We start from the raw sequence: 13775 nt of genomic DNA, 5'->3' as shown, positions 1-13775 counted from the left end.
GAGTTGGATTGCAAAGGGCAAACACTTGAACTTTATCCTAAAGACAATGGGAAACCATTGATGGATTTTTCAAAGGAAATTGTATGATCAGATTTATGTTTTAGAAAGATCTACAGTATTAGAAATTTATTAAAAGGAGTGAAACTGGATGCAGAGAGAGAATGGAATGTTTACAGGATAGACTCTGGTGCCTGTATAAGCATGACATATGTTAAGGAAAACTTTGCTGCTCTCAGCCCATGTGGAGAGGTGGTCCTCAGCAGCCCTGCTTTGTACTTTGCAAGCCAACTCCCTCTAACATTCAACTGTAGCTGATTGGATCATGGATAGGAACCTGATACAAAGAAAACAAATTTGTAAGCTGGCAAGTAGTCTATGACATAACTGTCATGGAAAATAATACTCAAGACAGTTTGGCATTATGATAGGCAAATAGATTAATGGAAAAGAATAGAGGATCCAAGATATACACCCATGAATGCATGGTCAATTGAATTTTGGCAAAAGTGAAAGACAGTTCAGTGGAGAAAGAGTATTATTTTCAACAATTGATACTGAAGAATTGATTCCATAAGCAAAAAATCAAACTTTGATCAGTATATAAAAATTAACTCAAAATGAATAACAAAAATATTATAAGCTATAAACTGAAAAACTTCTAGGAGAAAAACATTTGAGCTAGAGTTAGGCAAAGTTTTCTGGAATATGACACCAAAAGCATGATTCATAAAGGAAAAATATCTGTTAAAATAGACTTTATCAAAATTAGAATTATTTTTCATTCTTCAAAAGACTGTTAAGAGAATGAAAAGACAACCCACAAACTGGGAGAAATTACTTGAAAATAATTTAATTGATAAAGAACTTATATCTGTAATATATAAAGAATGATCAAAACTCAATCATTAAACAAATGACCTAGTGAAAATTGGGCAAAATAATTAACAGGTAATTCACCAAAGATAAAGCAAAAGTATTAGTTGCTCAGTCATGTTCAACTCTTTGCAATTCCATGGTCTCTAGCCTATCAGGCTGCTCTGTCCATAGGGATTCTCCAGACAAGAATACTGGAGTGAGTTGCCATTCCCTTCTCCAGGAGATCTTCCTGACCCCTGGATCAAACGCAGATCTCATGCGTTGCAAGCAGATTCTTTACCATCTGAGCCACCAGGGAGGTCTAAAGAAGATACACCAATGTCAAATAAGCACCAGAAAATATCTTTAGCTACCAGGGAAATGCAAATTAAAACCACAGTGAGCTATCAATACACACCTGTGAGAATGGCTAAAATTAACAAGACTGACCATGCCAAGTATTGGCCAGGTTGTATAGAAATTGAAACTCTAAAAAAAAAAAAAGAAAAGAAATTGAAACTCTACTACACTGCTTATGGAAGTATAAAATGGTACAACAACCTTGAAAAAATCTTGGCTATTTCTTTAAAATGCTAAAGAATATGATTTATCCCTTTCACTTCTGGGTATTTACCCAAGATAAAAAAAAATATACACTCACACAAAGATTTGTACAAAACGTTTATAGTAGCTTTATTTATAAAAGACTAAAACTGGAAACAATCCAAATATCCATCAGTTCAGTTCAGTTTAGTCACTCAGTCGTGTCCAACTCTTTGTCACCACATGAACTGCAGCACGTCAGGCCTCCCTGTCCATCACCAACTCCTGGAGTTTACTCAAACTCATGTCTATTGAGTCGGTGATGCCATCCAACCATCTCATCCTCTGTTGTCCCCTTCTCCTTCCACCTTCAATCTTTCCCAGCATCAGGGTCTTTTCCAATGAGTGAGTTCTTCACATTAGATGGCCAAAATATTGGAGTTTCAGCTTCAGCATTAATCCTTTCAATGAATATTCAGGACTGATTTCCTTTAGGATGGACTGGTTGGATCTCCTTGCAGTCCAAGGGACTCTCAAGGGTCTTCTCCAACACCACAGCTCAAAAGCATCAATTTTTCGGGGCTCAGCTTTCTTTATAGTCTAACTCTCACATCCATACATGACTACTGGAAAAACCATCCATCAGTAAGTGAATACATAAGGCCAGCCCCAGGAGGAATATTTACTGTGTGATTCTCTTTATATGAAACTCTAGAAAATACAAATTAATCTACAGTGAAAAAACCAAACAGATTAGTGGTTGCCTATTGTGGAGGAAAAAGAAAACAGTAGTTGGGGTGAGGATTAGACAGGGTCACACGGATATGTTTGGGGTGATGGATATATTCATTATCTTGATTGTAATGATGTCTTCAAAGGTATAAATATATGTAAAAATTCATCAAACTGTACACTTTAAATATTGAGTTGTCCAAAATGTTCGTTCAGTTTTTCCATAAGATGGATCCGTAAGATGGCTTCATTTGAAACGATTTTGTTAGATTGTATTGTGACAGCTGTCATATCAGCGTGCATTTAAAAAGTACTTATCAAAACTGGTGAATTTTTGTGTAGCCATTTTAACATTGAAGATGGAAGAATAAAGTAACATTTTAGCATATTATTCTTTATTATTTCAAGAAAGATAAAAGTGAAACTGAAATGCAAAAAAAAGGATTTATGCAGTATATTGAGAAGGTGCTGTGACTGACTGAATGTGTCAAAAGTAGTCTGTGAAGTTTCATGCTGGAGACTTCTTGCTGGATGATGCTCCACAGTCGGGTAGACAAGATGAGGTTGATAGTCATCAAATCGAGATATTAACTGAAAAAATGTTATACCATGCCGGAGATAGCCAACATGCTCAAAATATCTAAATCCAGCATTGTATTTGCACTAGCTTGGTTATGTTAATCATTTTGATGTTTTCATTCCATGTAAATTAAGCAGAAAAACCTTTTTGGCCATATTTCCTCATGCGATTCTTTACTTAAATGTAAAGAAAATGTGCTGTGTTTAAAGCAAATCATGCCAGGTTATGAAAAGTGGATACTGCATAATAATGTGGAATAGAAGAGATCTTGGGGCAAGCTAAATGAACCACCAGCAATTGCACCAAAGGCCAGTCTTTATCCAAAGAAGGATACGTGGTGGGATTGGAAGGGAGTCTTCTATTATGAGCTCCTTCCGGAAAATCAAATGATTAACTCCAACAAGTACTGCTCCCAGTTAGATCAGCTAAAGGCAGCACTAGATGAAAAGCATCTGGAATTAGTCAACAGAAAGTGCTTTATCTTCCATCAGTAGAATGTAAGACTGCATGGTTCTCTGATGACCAGGCAAAAGAAGCTTGGCTGGGAAGTTTTGATTGACCCGCTATTCACCAGACATTGTACCTTCAAATGTCTATTTATTTTAGTCTTTTTAAAATTCTCTAAATAGATAAAATTTCAATTCCCTGGAAGACTGTAAAAGGTACTTTGGAACTATTCTTTGCTCAAAATGATAAAAAGTTTCGGGAAGATGAAATTATGAAGTTGACTGAAAAATGGCAGAAAGTAGTGGAACAAAACAGTGAATTGTTTTGTTCAATAATGTTGAACAAATAACAGTGTTCAATAACATTCTTTCTGAAAATGAAAAACGTGTCTTTCATTTTTACTTTAAAAATGGAAGGATTTTTTTTTTGCTTGTTTTTAATTAATTAATTATTTGGCTGCATCAGGACTTAATTGTGTCATGCAGACTTTCTAGTTGCAGTGCACGGGCCCAGCTGCCTGCAGGATCTTAGTTCGCTGACTAAGGATCGAACTTACGTTCCCTGCATTGAGAGGCAGACCCCCAACAACTGGACCATCAGGGAAGTTTTCCAAAGAAACTTTTTGGCCAACCCAATACATACAGTTTATTGTTTCAAAAAAAGGGTTTCAATAAGACTCATTTAAAAATTTTTAAAAGAGAACAATAGCAGAAATAGTGAGCCCCTTGAAGGGGTAGAATGGAGGGTACTAGAATTAGACTTGGACAGGGAAAAATAACACTTCTATTTGACACGTTTCTACTTGTGAGGTCAGGCAGATGAAATTCTTTCTTTTGCTTAGGTGCTATCGATTTTCTCCATAAAATTGGCAGCATTCTTTCTGTAAAATTGATCTGAAGGAGGTAAACAGGAGGCTTGAGGATAGTGGAGCAATTTTGAAGCAGCTGCTGTGGAAAGTGGATCATCCAGACCCTTTGCCTTTGGGCAGTATTGGGGTTTTTTCTTGATGTTGGAAACCAAGAATCTTTAGTGACACCACTTCTGTATCATTATGTAATTTTCTCCAGCACATGTCAGCAGTACAAAAACACGTCTTATGTCCCAGAAGCTTCTTTAATCTTTTGAGCACTCAGATTTCTAGAGCATCTACTTCACCATTTTACCATACATGCCAAGACTTTTTTTCATTTATTCATTCACTCATCCAATAAATATCTCTTGAGCCCCTTTGACTCAGGTGTGAGGTGCTAAGACACTGAATACACAGTAGTCTAAATGTATATGGTCCCTGCTTTCAGGCTTCCATGCCGAAATAAGCAACTTGTTCTTCCAAACTCCACCCTGCAAACATCAGGGCAGCAGACACTTCCCAATTATAGGTCTCTCCTGGACTCACACAGATCATTTGGCCACCTATCATCAAGATGGCTCCATTGAATGTTCCATTTTCATACTGGACCCAAGCTATGTTCCTTCTTTTGAGAATGTATTGTGAGCTGAGAAAGCTCACTGAATTCCTAGGATTTATAACTAGGATCTATAGGAACCATGTTATGTTCCTCCCTTTCAGAATGTATTGTGGGCTGTTAAAGCCAACACTGAATTTCTAGGATCTGTAACTAGAGACCCAAGGGCCAGACCCAAGGAAATGCACACAGCACCTAGCACTTGGCTTCCCAGGTAGCACTCGTGGTAAAGAAACTGCCTGCCAATACAGGATATATAAGAGATGCAGATTCAATCCCTGGGTTGGAAAGATCCCCAGAAGGCGGGCATGGCAATCTACTCTAACGTTCTTGCCTGGAGACTCCCATGGACAGCAGAGGCTGGTGGGCTACAGTTCATAGATTCGCAAAGAGTCAGACACGACTGAAGCAATTTACCAGCAGCAGCATGAGATATTTATATTCATACCTATTATTCTTCTCCCTGGTGGCTCAGTTGGTAAAGAAAAATCTGCCTGCACTGTGGGAGACCCAGGTTCGATCCCTGGGTTGGGAAGATCCTCTGGAGAAGGGAATGGCAACCCACTCCAGTATTCTTGCCTGGAGAATTCCATGGACAGAAGAGCCTGGTGGGCTCCAGTCCATGGAGTTACAAAGAGTCAGACCTGACTGAGTGACTAACACACACAGGAAATCTTTACATATTAAATAATGTAGCACTACTAAATCAAATGGAAATAACATTTATTTCTTTAACCTCTTAAAAGAGAGCTACCAGATGCAAAACAGTTAAATACACATATGTGTATTTATATATTAGGAATATTGAGTTAGGAATCACATTATGTATTCTTTAAGGGGAGACAGAAAAGTAAGAGGTTTTTTTCCTACTTTTGTAAGTCTGTTTTGAATAATAAGAAATTCCATATGAGATTACAATTTGGGGCCAGAAGCCAGTATACAATGTCAAAAGATGATTGTCAATATTCAGTCAGTGAGGACACCACCAGAAGAGACAGCTAAACAGTAATAATAAGGTGGGGGGGGGGGAATGTGTGTTCTTTCCTCTACTGTTGTTGTGATCCAAAAATTTAAAATAAAAAATATGCACAAATGCATAATGGCTGTTTCTTTTAGTGAAAAGGGGAAAAACATATCCCTAAGGGTTGGGAATAGAAATTGATGAGCTTGGCAGTAGACTTTGGAAAAGAGCAGTGATAGCCAACCTGACTAATAAGAAAAAAATGTTGCAAATAAGCACTAGTACCAAAAAAGCAACAAATTTTGAATTGTGCAGAAAAACAAAATGGTCTTGTAATAGCCCCTGAGGGATGATTTCTTGTGACAATGAAATTTTCGTAAGTAACAAAATGGAAAAAGGGGACTCTGCCTGCAAGATCCATTAAGAGATAAACTATTAATCTCTCTATCCCATGGGAAATAATGGATTTTTTTTATAGGAAAACTAATCACGTGCAAGATATTTCCACAAATCACAGGTCAGTGCATTTTATTATCCACGTAGTCATCTGTGATAAAGAATCTGACTGGCGATTCCAGAATGGTCAGTCTTCATAATGAAGGGTAAAGGTTACATCTAGCTAACTATTAATATTTTGCCTGCAAGCATCTTGCCAGAAGAAACTGCTGAAATGTGCACTGAAAATAAGAGAAGATCCATGAATTTATTGTAATTTGATCAAGCCCCTTTCCTGCAATGAAGAAGATTTGTTTTGGAATTCATAAATTCCCCCAGCGTTTTGGAGCCCTAACTGTTAAGACAGGAAATTCTTAGAGCTTATTACTTACTATGTGTGCTCTCCCTCATTATTATTTAGATAAATAATCAGAGAATACTTATATAAATAACTTTAATTCTTAAAACAGATTACTTTGTGAATTTTCTACGGTAACTTGTGAAGAATTTCCCCTCCTCCCAAAGCCGACTCACTCTGTGTCCCCTCACTGATTCCTTTTGCATCTAGAAGCATTGACCAGCAGAGCCTTCAGGCAAACCTTCACGAAAATGGTTTTTCTCAGCTGAGCTTTTGATCGGTACTTGGCATCCATGAGTTTGTGATTTTACCCTCTGTAAAGCGCCAGCGCACAGCATGTCTGTCTTGCTGTGAAAGCCAAGTTTGGGACCACACCACCATCAGATTGATTCAGTCAACTTTTATCTATCATGTTCCCACTGGATACTGGAAATCACACTTGTTCATAACACTGGGCAATTCTATGAAGAAGATTGACAAGGTCCCTGCCCTCATAAAGCTCACATTCCAGTAAGTTGACTACAGTCCAAAACTAGGAATTGCTATGTAGGAAACCACTCTGGGTACTTCAAGCTAAGGATTTTTAGATATTCCTATGAATCAAGTAGGATAAGAACTGTAAGGAAGGGGAAAATAGAAGCAGGGTATTGATCCCTAGAGAGACCTCCTGCTTAGGAAGCCAGTGTTTAATCAAGCAGACAGCCTTAGGTGAGGGAATGAACGAAAACCTTACTGTTTTTCAGGTAGGGAGGGCGACTCAGTAGGGGCTCAAAATAAAGCATTCTTGGAACAAGAGCAGGCTGTTGATTATGTGCTATGATTTGAGATGAACTGGGAAAGCTGCCAGTTGAAAAATGTCTCCTCCACAGATGTCTGTAAAATGTGAATGTTTACTTCTCTCGGGAGAGATGGCAGTTAAAAGAATGGACTTTGGAATCAGGCAGGCTTGTTTGTGAATTTCAGCTCTGCAACTTAAGAACTATGTGACTTTGAAGAAATTACTTCTCTCTCTTCCCCTTAGTTTTGTCATCTACGAAATGGGGATAACCATGCACATTCATAGGGTTTTTATAAGGCTTAAAAGAGTTATTATAAATCAAGCACTAGCACAAAGTGTCTAGAAATAATAAATATTCAATAAGTGAAAGAAATCCTTAATATTATTTATATGATTGAGTCAGTCATTTATTCATTCAACTAACATTCATTGAACTCCCACGGTATGCCAGGTATTGTGCTGGTCATGATGAAACAAAGAAGCAATTGACTAGTAAATTGTGAAAGGTGCCCTAAGAAATAATAATAAAAAAACAAGTTAAAAAAAACACAAAACTTTTTTTTTCTTTTTCCAAAAGCAGAAAAAGAACATTCCAGGAAGATGGAACAAAAAAACCTCAGTGTATGAAAATATTTTAGATCTGTTTCTTTCTAGAAACTGAGATGTAGATGGTAGAAATCGAACCATTAATATAAGAGGGTACTTCATCTTAAAAGCAGAGTTCCCTTGACTTCTGTGGCGCTGCACACTCCTGGTTTTTCTGCAGTGTCTCTGATAGGTCCATCTCAGTCTCCTTTGTGGGGTCTTTCTCCTTTACCACTATTTGCTGGAGTTCCTCAGGATTGCCTAAGATGCTTTTCTCAGTTCATCTGCTCTCCTTAAGCATCTCATTCATCATCAATAATTTTATTGGGGTTTAAATTGCTATCTAAATTATAACTCCTCAATTTTTATATCCATGTCAGCTCTCTCTTACAAACTCCTCTTATTTCCAACTGACTCATATTTGCAGTTATTTAGTGAATATCTTCACTTGGTTGTCTTAAGAACACCTCAAAATTAGAATGTCCAAAACCAGCTTGTCTCCTTTCCAAAGGCCCTTCCAGTGCTCCCGTTCCCAGTAAATGTATTCTCATCCTCTCAAGTGCCCTACAAGTGAAAAGCCTGGCAGTCATTCCTGACTCTACCCTCTCCCTCAATCATCATATCACCAAGTCTATTCTCTCTACCTCTTAGCTATAGATGGCTGTCTGTTTCACTATCCTCATTGACACCACCATAAACCATGACTTTCATATTGTCTCCCCACATTTCGTCTACTGCTTTCCCACCTAATCCAGTCTCCACAGAGCAGCCAGAAAATGCAAATCCATCTATGTCATTACCTTATTTAAAGCCCTTCAAAGCCTTCTCACTGCCCTTGGGGAAAATTCCAAACTCTTTACCAAGCTGTCTGCTTCTCACTCTCCTATTTCCAGTCATTCTGAAACTTTCTTTTGCCAGGACACTCTATCCAGGCTGTTGCTTACCTTTTAAATTTTCCTATGTGTTGTTCCCTGGGCCTGCAATGCTTTGCTCCCCGTTTTTTCACCTAACTGTACTCAGTCATTCTTATGGTCTCACTTAGAAGTCACATCCTCATTGAAACCTTCTCAACTCCCTACTTTAGGTCCAAGAACCATGGATAAGGGTGAAAGGAGAAAGGATGGGAAGAGAAAAATATGATCAGATTTGCCTTGTGAAAATCACTTTGGTGATGTGTGGAGAACAGATAGGAAAGAGGTGAGAACAGTTGTTTCCAGTAGTTAAAATGGTAAGAAGACTATTGCAGAGATCTAGCTGAGAGATATTAGCTTGGATCAGGGAGGTGGTAATAGAAATGGAGAGAAGGTAATGCTGTCAGAGATATTTTGGACATGAAATCAATAGGCTTTGATATTGCAATGTATGAGGAGAGTGATGCCTCCCTACTCCTCTGGTTTCCATGAGGAGGTATTTTCCTTAAAATTTCCTGGCTTCTTGCCTCATCTCATACTCCTTTCACGTGATTGACGAGTTTAGGTGAGTAACTGGGCTTGCGAGTTTCAGCCTTTCCTCTCTTCTCTTTGAGCCTGGACTGCCTGCAGGGAGCCTGGGCTCTTGGTCTGCAGAGGGCCAAGTTTTTTTTTATAGAGAGCCTGTCCTTGTGAGGAGAGGGCTCCAGGGGTCTGCTACCATCAGGGACAGGGCTATCAGGGACAGGGTAGCTAAATCTTCCTAAAGCTGGGGTTTGGAAACTCATTTTTCCCACAAAATTACATCACATCCTTCAGTCTGGCCTTCATCAGTAGGAAAGCTGACACATTGATTTCTATTTTCCTCACCCTTATTTCTTAATTTATTCAGAGCTCAGATGGGGGTTGGAGGTGAGAGGAGACAATGAACAATGATGACTTAGATTTCAAGTTTATACAACTGCATGGATTACAGTGTTATTCTTTCCTTCCTTCTGTTTTTCTCCTTTTTGAGATGGGGCAGTAAGAACTCACACATTCAGAATCTGGAGCAAGCAAAGTTTGAGATAACTTGAAGAAGTGATATGGAAATGTCAAGTTGACAGTTGTACATACAGATCTGGGGCTCAAGGATGCAGTCTGGGCTGGAGATAGACATTTGAGTGCTATCAGCAAGTAGATCACTATTATAGTGAGTTGGAGGAGGATGAATCCAGTTTCGCCACCTGCCCTGATTTGGGCAGCAGATCTGATGCAGGATATAGACAAACCAGCATTAATGGCAGGATGGATACATTTCTAGAATAATTTTGTTTCCAAGAAGATCTGTCCATCAGTGAGGAAAATTGTAATCCTTGGAATGTAAACAGATACATCACCAGTTTGTGTTTCTGTGACTGGTAAAGTGGTCAAGGAGCAGCCACCAAAAGCATCATTCATTTCAGCTGCTCTCTAGCAGACTGGAGTATAGGTAGAAGACATCACCAGGATAGGCCTCATGACCAGTGGGTCGGCAGAACAGCAGAGACATCGCTAAGCAACAGCCTGTTTGGATACGTTGTCATAAGTGATCAAAGCATGTTTGCCATTATCTCTAAAATATTCTCCCATGGGACATCCAAAATAAGAAACCAGGTACTGAAGTGGGGCAGCATCTGAAGCAGTAGCTGACACCACAATGGTGTAGTTCATGGTATATCCATCTGTAAGCGTCTTTATTAATTGGGCAACAGTGGATCTCTTTTGACCAGTGGCAACGTAGATGCAGTATAGCTTCTTCTTTTCATTATTTCCATTGTTGAATCGTTTCCAGTTCATGATTGTGTCGATAGCAATGATGTTTTGCCAGTCTGTCGGTCACCAATAACCAGCTCATGCTGACCGCGACCAGTCAGCACCAAGCTGTCCACAGCCTCAATGCCAGTTTGCATTGGTTCCCACACAGAGATTTGAGGAATGATCCGAGGGGCTTTCAGACCAATTTGCCTTTGGACCTTGGAACCAACTGGACCCTTTCCATCAATGGCAATACCAAGGGCATCTGCTACAGGATCCAACAGCTCCTCGCCAACTGGAACATCTACAATAGCTCCAGTTCTCATCACAGTATCTCCTTCCTTAATATCGTTTCCAAACACAACACCACCAATATTATCAGCTTCCAAGTTCATAGACATACCCTTTAACCTGAATAAAACCCTACCATTTCTTTTGCTTGAACATTTCTTAGTCCATGTACATGGGCAGTATTGTCACCAATATGCAAAACATGCCCAGTCTCTTCAAGATCAAGAGAGGCATCAGCTGCAAGAATATGCTCTTCAAGAAGAGAGGACACCTCAGCAGTGCCAGTCGTCTGAAGATGAGAATGAGAGGCATGGAGGCTCCTTGCAGCAATGAAGGATCATCCCAGAGCATTTTGGAGACCAGCTCGCTCTGCCAAGGGAGGGCAAGGCCCACTGCTGCAGTGACCCACACAGACAACATCCTTGGCTGCTCCTTCTCAAGCGCTTCCTCTGCACTCATAGCCTAGAGACCGACTATATGGTAACTTTAAAGAAACTGCGAAATTGTTCCAAAGTAGTGTGTGGTGGCTCCAGTTTTTTCAAATCCTTTTCAGCATGTGGTATTGTCAGTTTTCTACTTTAGCCATTCTAGTGAGTGTGTGGCAGTATATCATTGTGATATTAATTTGCACTTATCTAATATGACAAATGGTTCTGGGCATCTTTTCATATCTTTATTCAGTCTGTACATCTTCTTGAGTGAAGTGATTATTCAAATCTTTTGCCCATGTTTTGTGTTGAATTGTCTTTGTTGTTGAGTTGTAAGAGTTCTTTATGTATTTTGGATACACTCCTTTATGAAACATATGTCTTACAAATAATTTCTCTCAATCTATGGCTTGTCTTTTTAATTTTTAAATGGTGCCTTGAGAAAAGCAAAGCTTTTTAATTTGGATAACTTGAAATTTATCCATTTTTAAATTTTATTATTAGTGCTTTTTGTGTCATATCTAAGAAATTATTGCTTACCCTGTTACAAATTTTTTCCCATGTTTTCTTCTAAAAGTTCCAGAGTTTTAGCTCTTATATTTAGGTCTATTATATATTATAGACTGATGTATTTTAAGTTAAGTTTTGTGTATGAGTGAAGTAAGAGTCAAATTTTTGTTTTGTTTGCATAAAGATGTCCAATTATACTAGTACCATTATTTGAAAAAAAAGTTTTTCTTTTCTATTGATTTAGTTCAGCACCTTTGTAAAAAAAAATCAGTTAACCTATGTCTAATTGTGACTTTCTATTTTGTTGCATTGATCTGTATATCTATCCTTATGCTGAAACCATATTGTTATGATTACTATAGCTTCATAGTATCATCCTGAAATAAGGTGTGAAAGTCTTCCAAAGTGTTTTTTATTTTTAAAAACTGTTTTAGCTATTCTAGTTTCTTTGCATTTTCACATAAATTTAGGGTCCGCTTCAATTTCTACTAAAAAAAAAATGCCTCCTGAGATTTTGTTAGGGATTGCTTTGCATTGAATCTATAGATCAATTTGGAGAGAATTGCCATCTCAACAATATTTAGTCTTCCAATTCTTGAACACAGTATTTAGATATCTATGAACATCATTTTTATTAGCAAAAAACAATCAACAACACTTTCCCCCTTTTTCTCAAATAGTTTATTATTTATTAGTACTATAATCTTAAAGGAAAATGTATTTCTCCTATAGCTACTAGTTACAGGTGAATAAAGGTGTCATAGGCAGGTGAGGAGCTGCTCTCAAGGAAGTGCTCTGAGCTATTCAGAATATACTGACACTGGTAGTTTGCTATGGGAGAAAGAGACGCAGTGAGAGTGCTGTGAGTAGGTTGCAGAGGTCAGTGGGTCAAAATCATTCTCAGCTGTGCTTCTTTTCTACTTGTTTAGGATACTTTTAAGAAAGGGTCATTTACCCACCTCCCAGAATATTGGAAATAAAAGCACAAATAAACAAATGGGACTTAATTAAACTTAAAAGCTTTGGCACAACAAAGGAAACTATAAGTAAGGTGAAAAGACAGCCCTCAGATTGGGAGAAAATAATAGCAAACGAAGCAACAGACAAAGGATTAATCTCAAAAATATACAAGCAACTCCTGCAGCTCAATTTCAGAAAAATAAATGACCAAATCAAAAAATGGGCCAAAGATCTAAACAGACATTTCTCCAAAGAAGACATACAGATGGCTAACAAACACATGAAAAGATGCTCAACATCACTCATTATCAGAGAAATGCAAATCAAAACCACAATGAGATACCATTACACGCCAGTCAGGATGGCTGCTATCCAAAAGTCTACAAGCAATAAACGCTGGAGAGGGTGTGGAGAAAAGGGAACCCTCTTACACTGTTGGTGGGAATGCAAACTAGTACAGCCACTATGGAGAACAGTGTGGAGATTTCTTAAAAAACTGGAAATAGAACTGCCATATGACCCAGCAATCCCACTCCTGGGCATACACACCGAGGAAACCAGATCTGAAAGAGACACGTGTACCCCAATGTTCATCCCAGCACTGTTTATAATAGCCAGGACATGGAAGCAACCTAGATGCCCATCAGCAGACGAATGGATAAGGAAGCTGTGGTACGTATACACCATGGAATATTATTCAGCCATTAAAAAGAATTCATTTGAATCAGTTCTAATGAGATGGATGAAACTGGAGCCCATTATACAGAGTGAAGTAAGCCAGAAAGATAAAGACCAATACAGTATACTAACGCATATATATGGAATTTAGAAAGATGGTAACAATAACCCTATATGCAAAAGAGAAAAAGAGACACAGATGTACAGAACAGAATTTTGGACTCTGTGGGAGAAGGCAAGGGTGGGATGTTTCGAGAAAACAGCATTGAAACATGTATATTATCTATGGTGAAACAGATCACCAGCCCAGGTGGGATGCATGAGACAAGTGCTCGGGGCTGGTGCACTGGGAAGACCCAGAGGAATCGGGTGGAGAGGGAGGTGGGAGGGGGGATCAGGATAGGGAATACATGTAAATCCATGGCTGGTTCATGTCAATGTATGAGAAAAACCACTACAATATTGTAAAGTAATTAGCCTCCAA

At 38.5% G+C, this 13775-nt stretch overlaps 1 pseudogene; it reads right to left on the bottom strand.

The window, feature by feature from the left end:
- Positions 1-9626: 9626 nt before the first annotated feature.
- LOC133074534 (ATP synthase subunit alpha, mitochondrial-like) lies at positions 9627-11135 on the bottom strand (annotated as a pseudogene).
- Between the last annotated feature and the right edge of the window lie 2640 nt (positions 11136-13775).

Source organism: Dama dama, chromosome 20 (genome assembly GCF_033118175.1).
Source record: "Dama dama isolate Ldn47 chromosome 20, ASM3311817v1, whole genome shotgun sequence".
NCBI lineage: Eukaryota > Metazoa > Chordata > Mammalia > Artiodactyla > Cervidae > Dama > Dama dama.
This window is presented reverse-complemented; position numbering and strand designations above follow the sequence as displayed.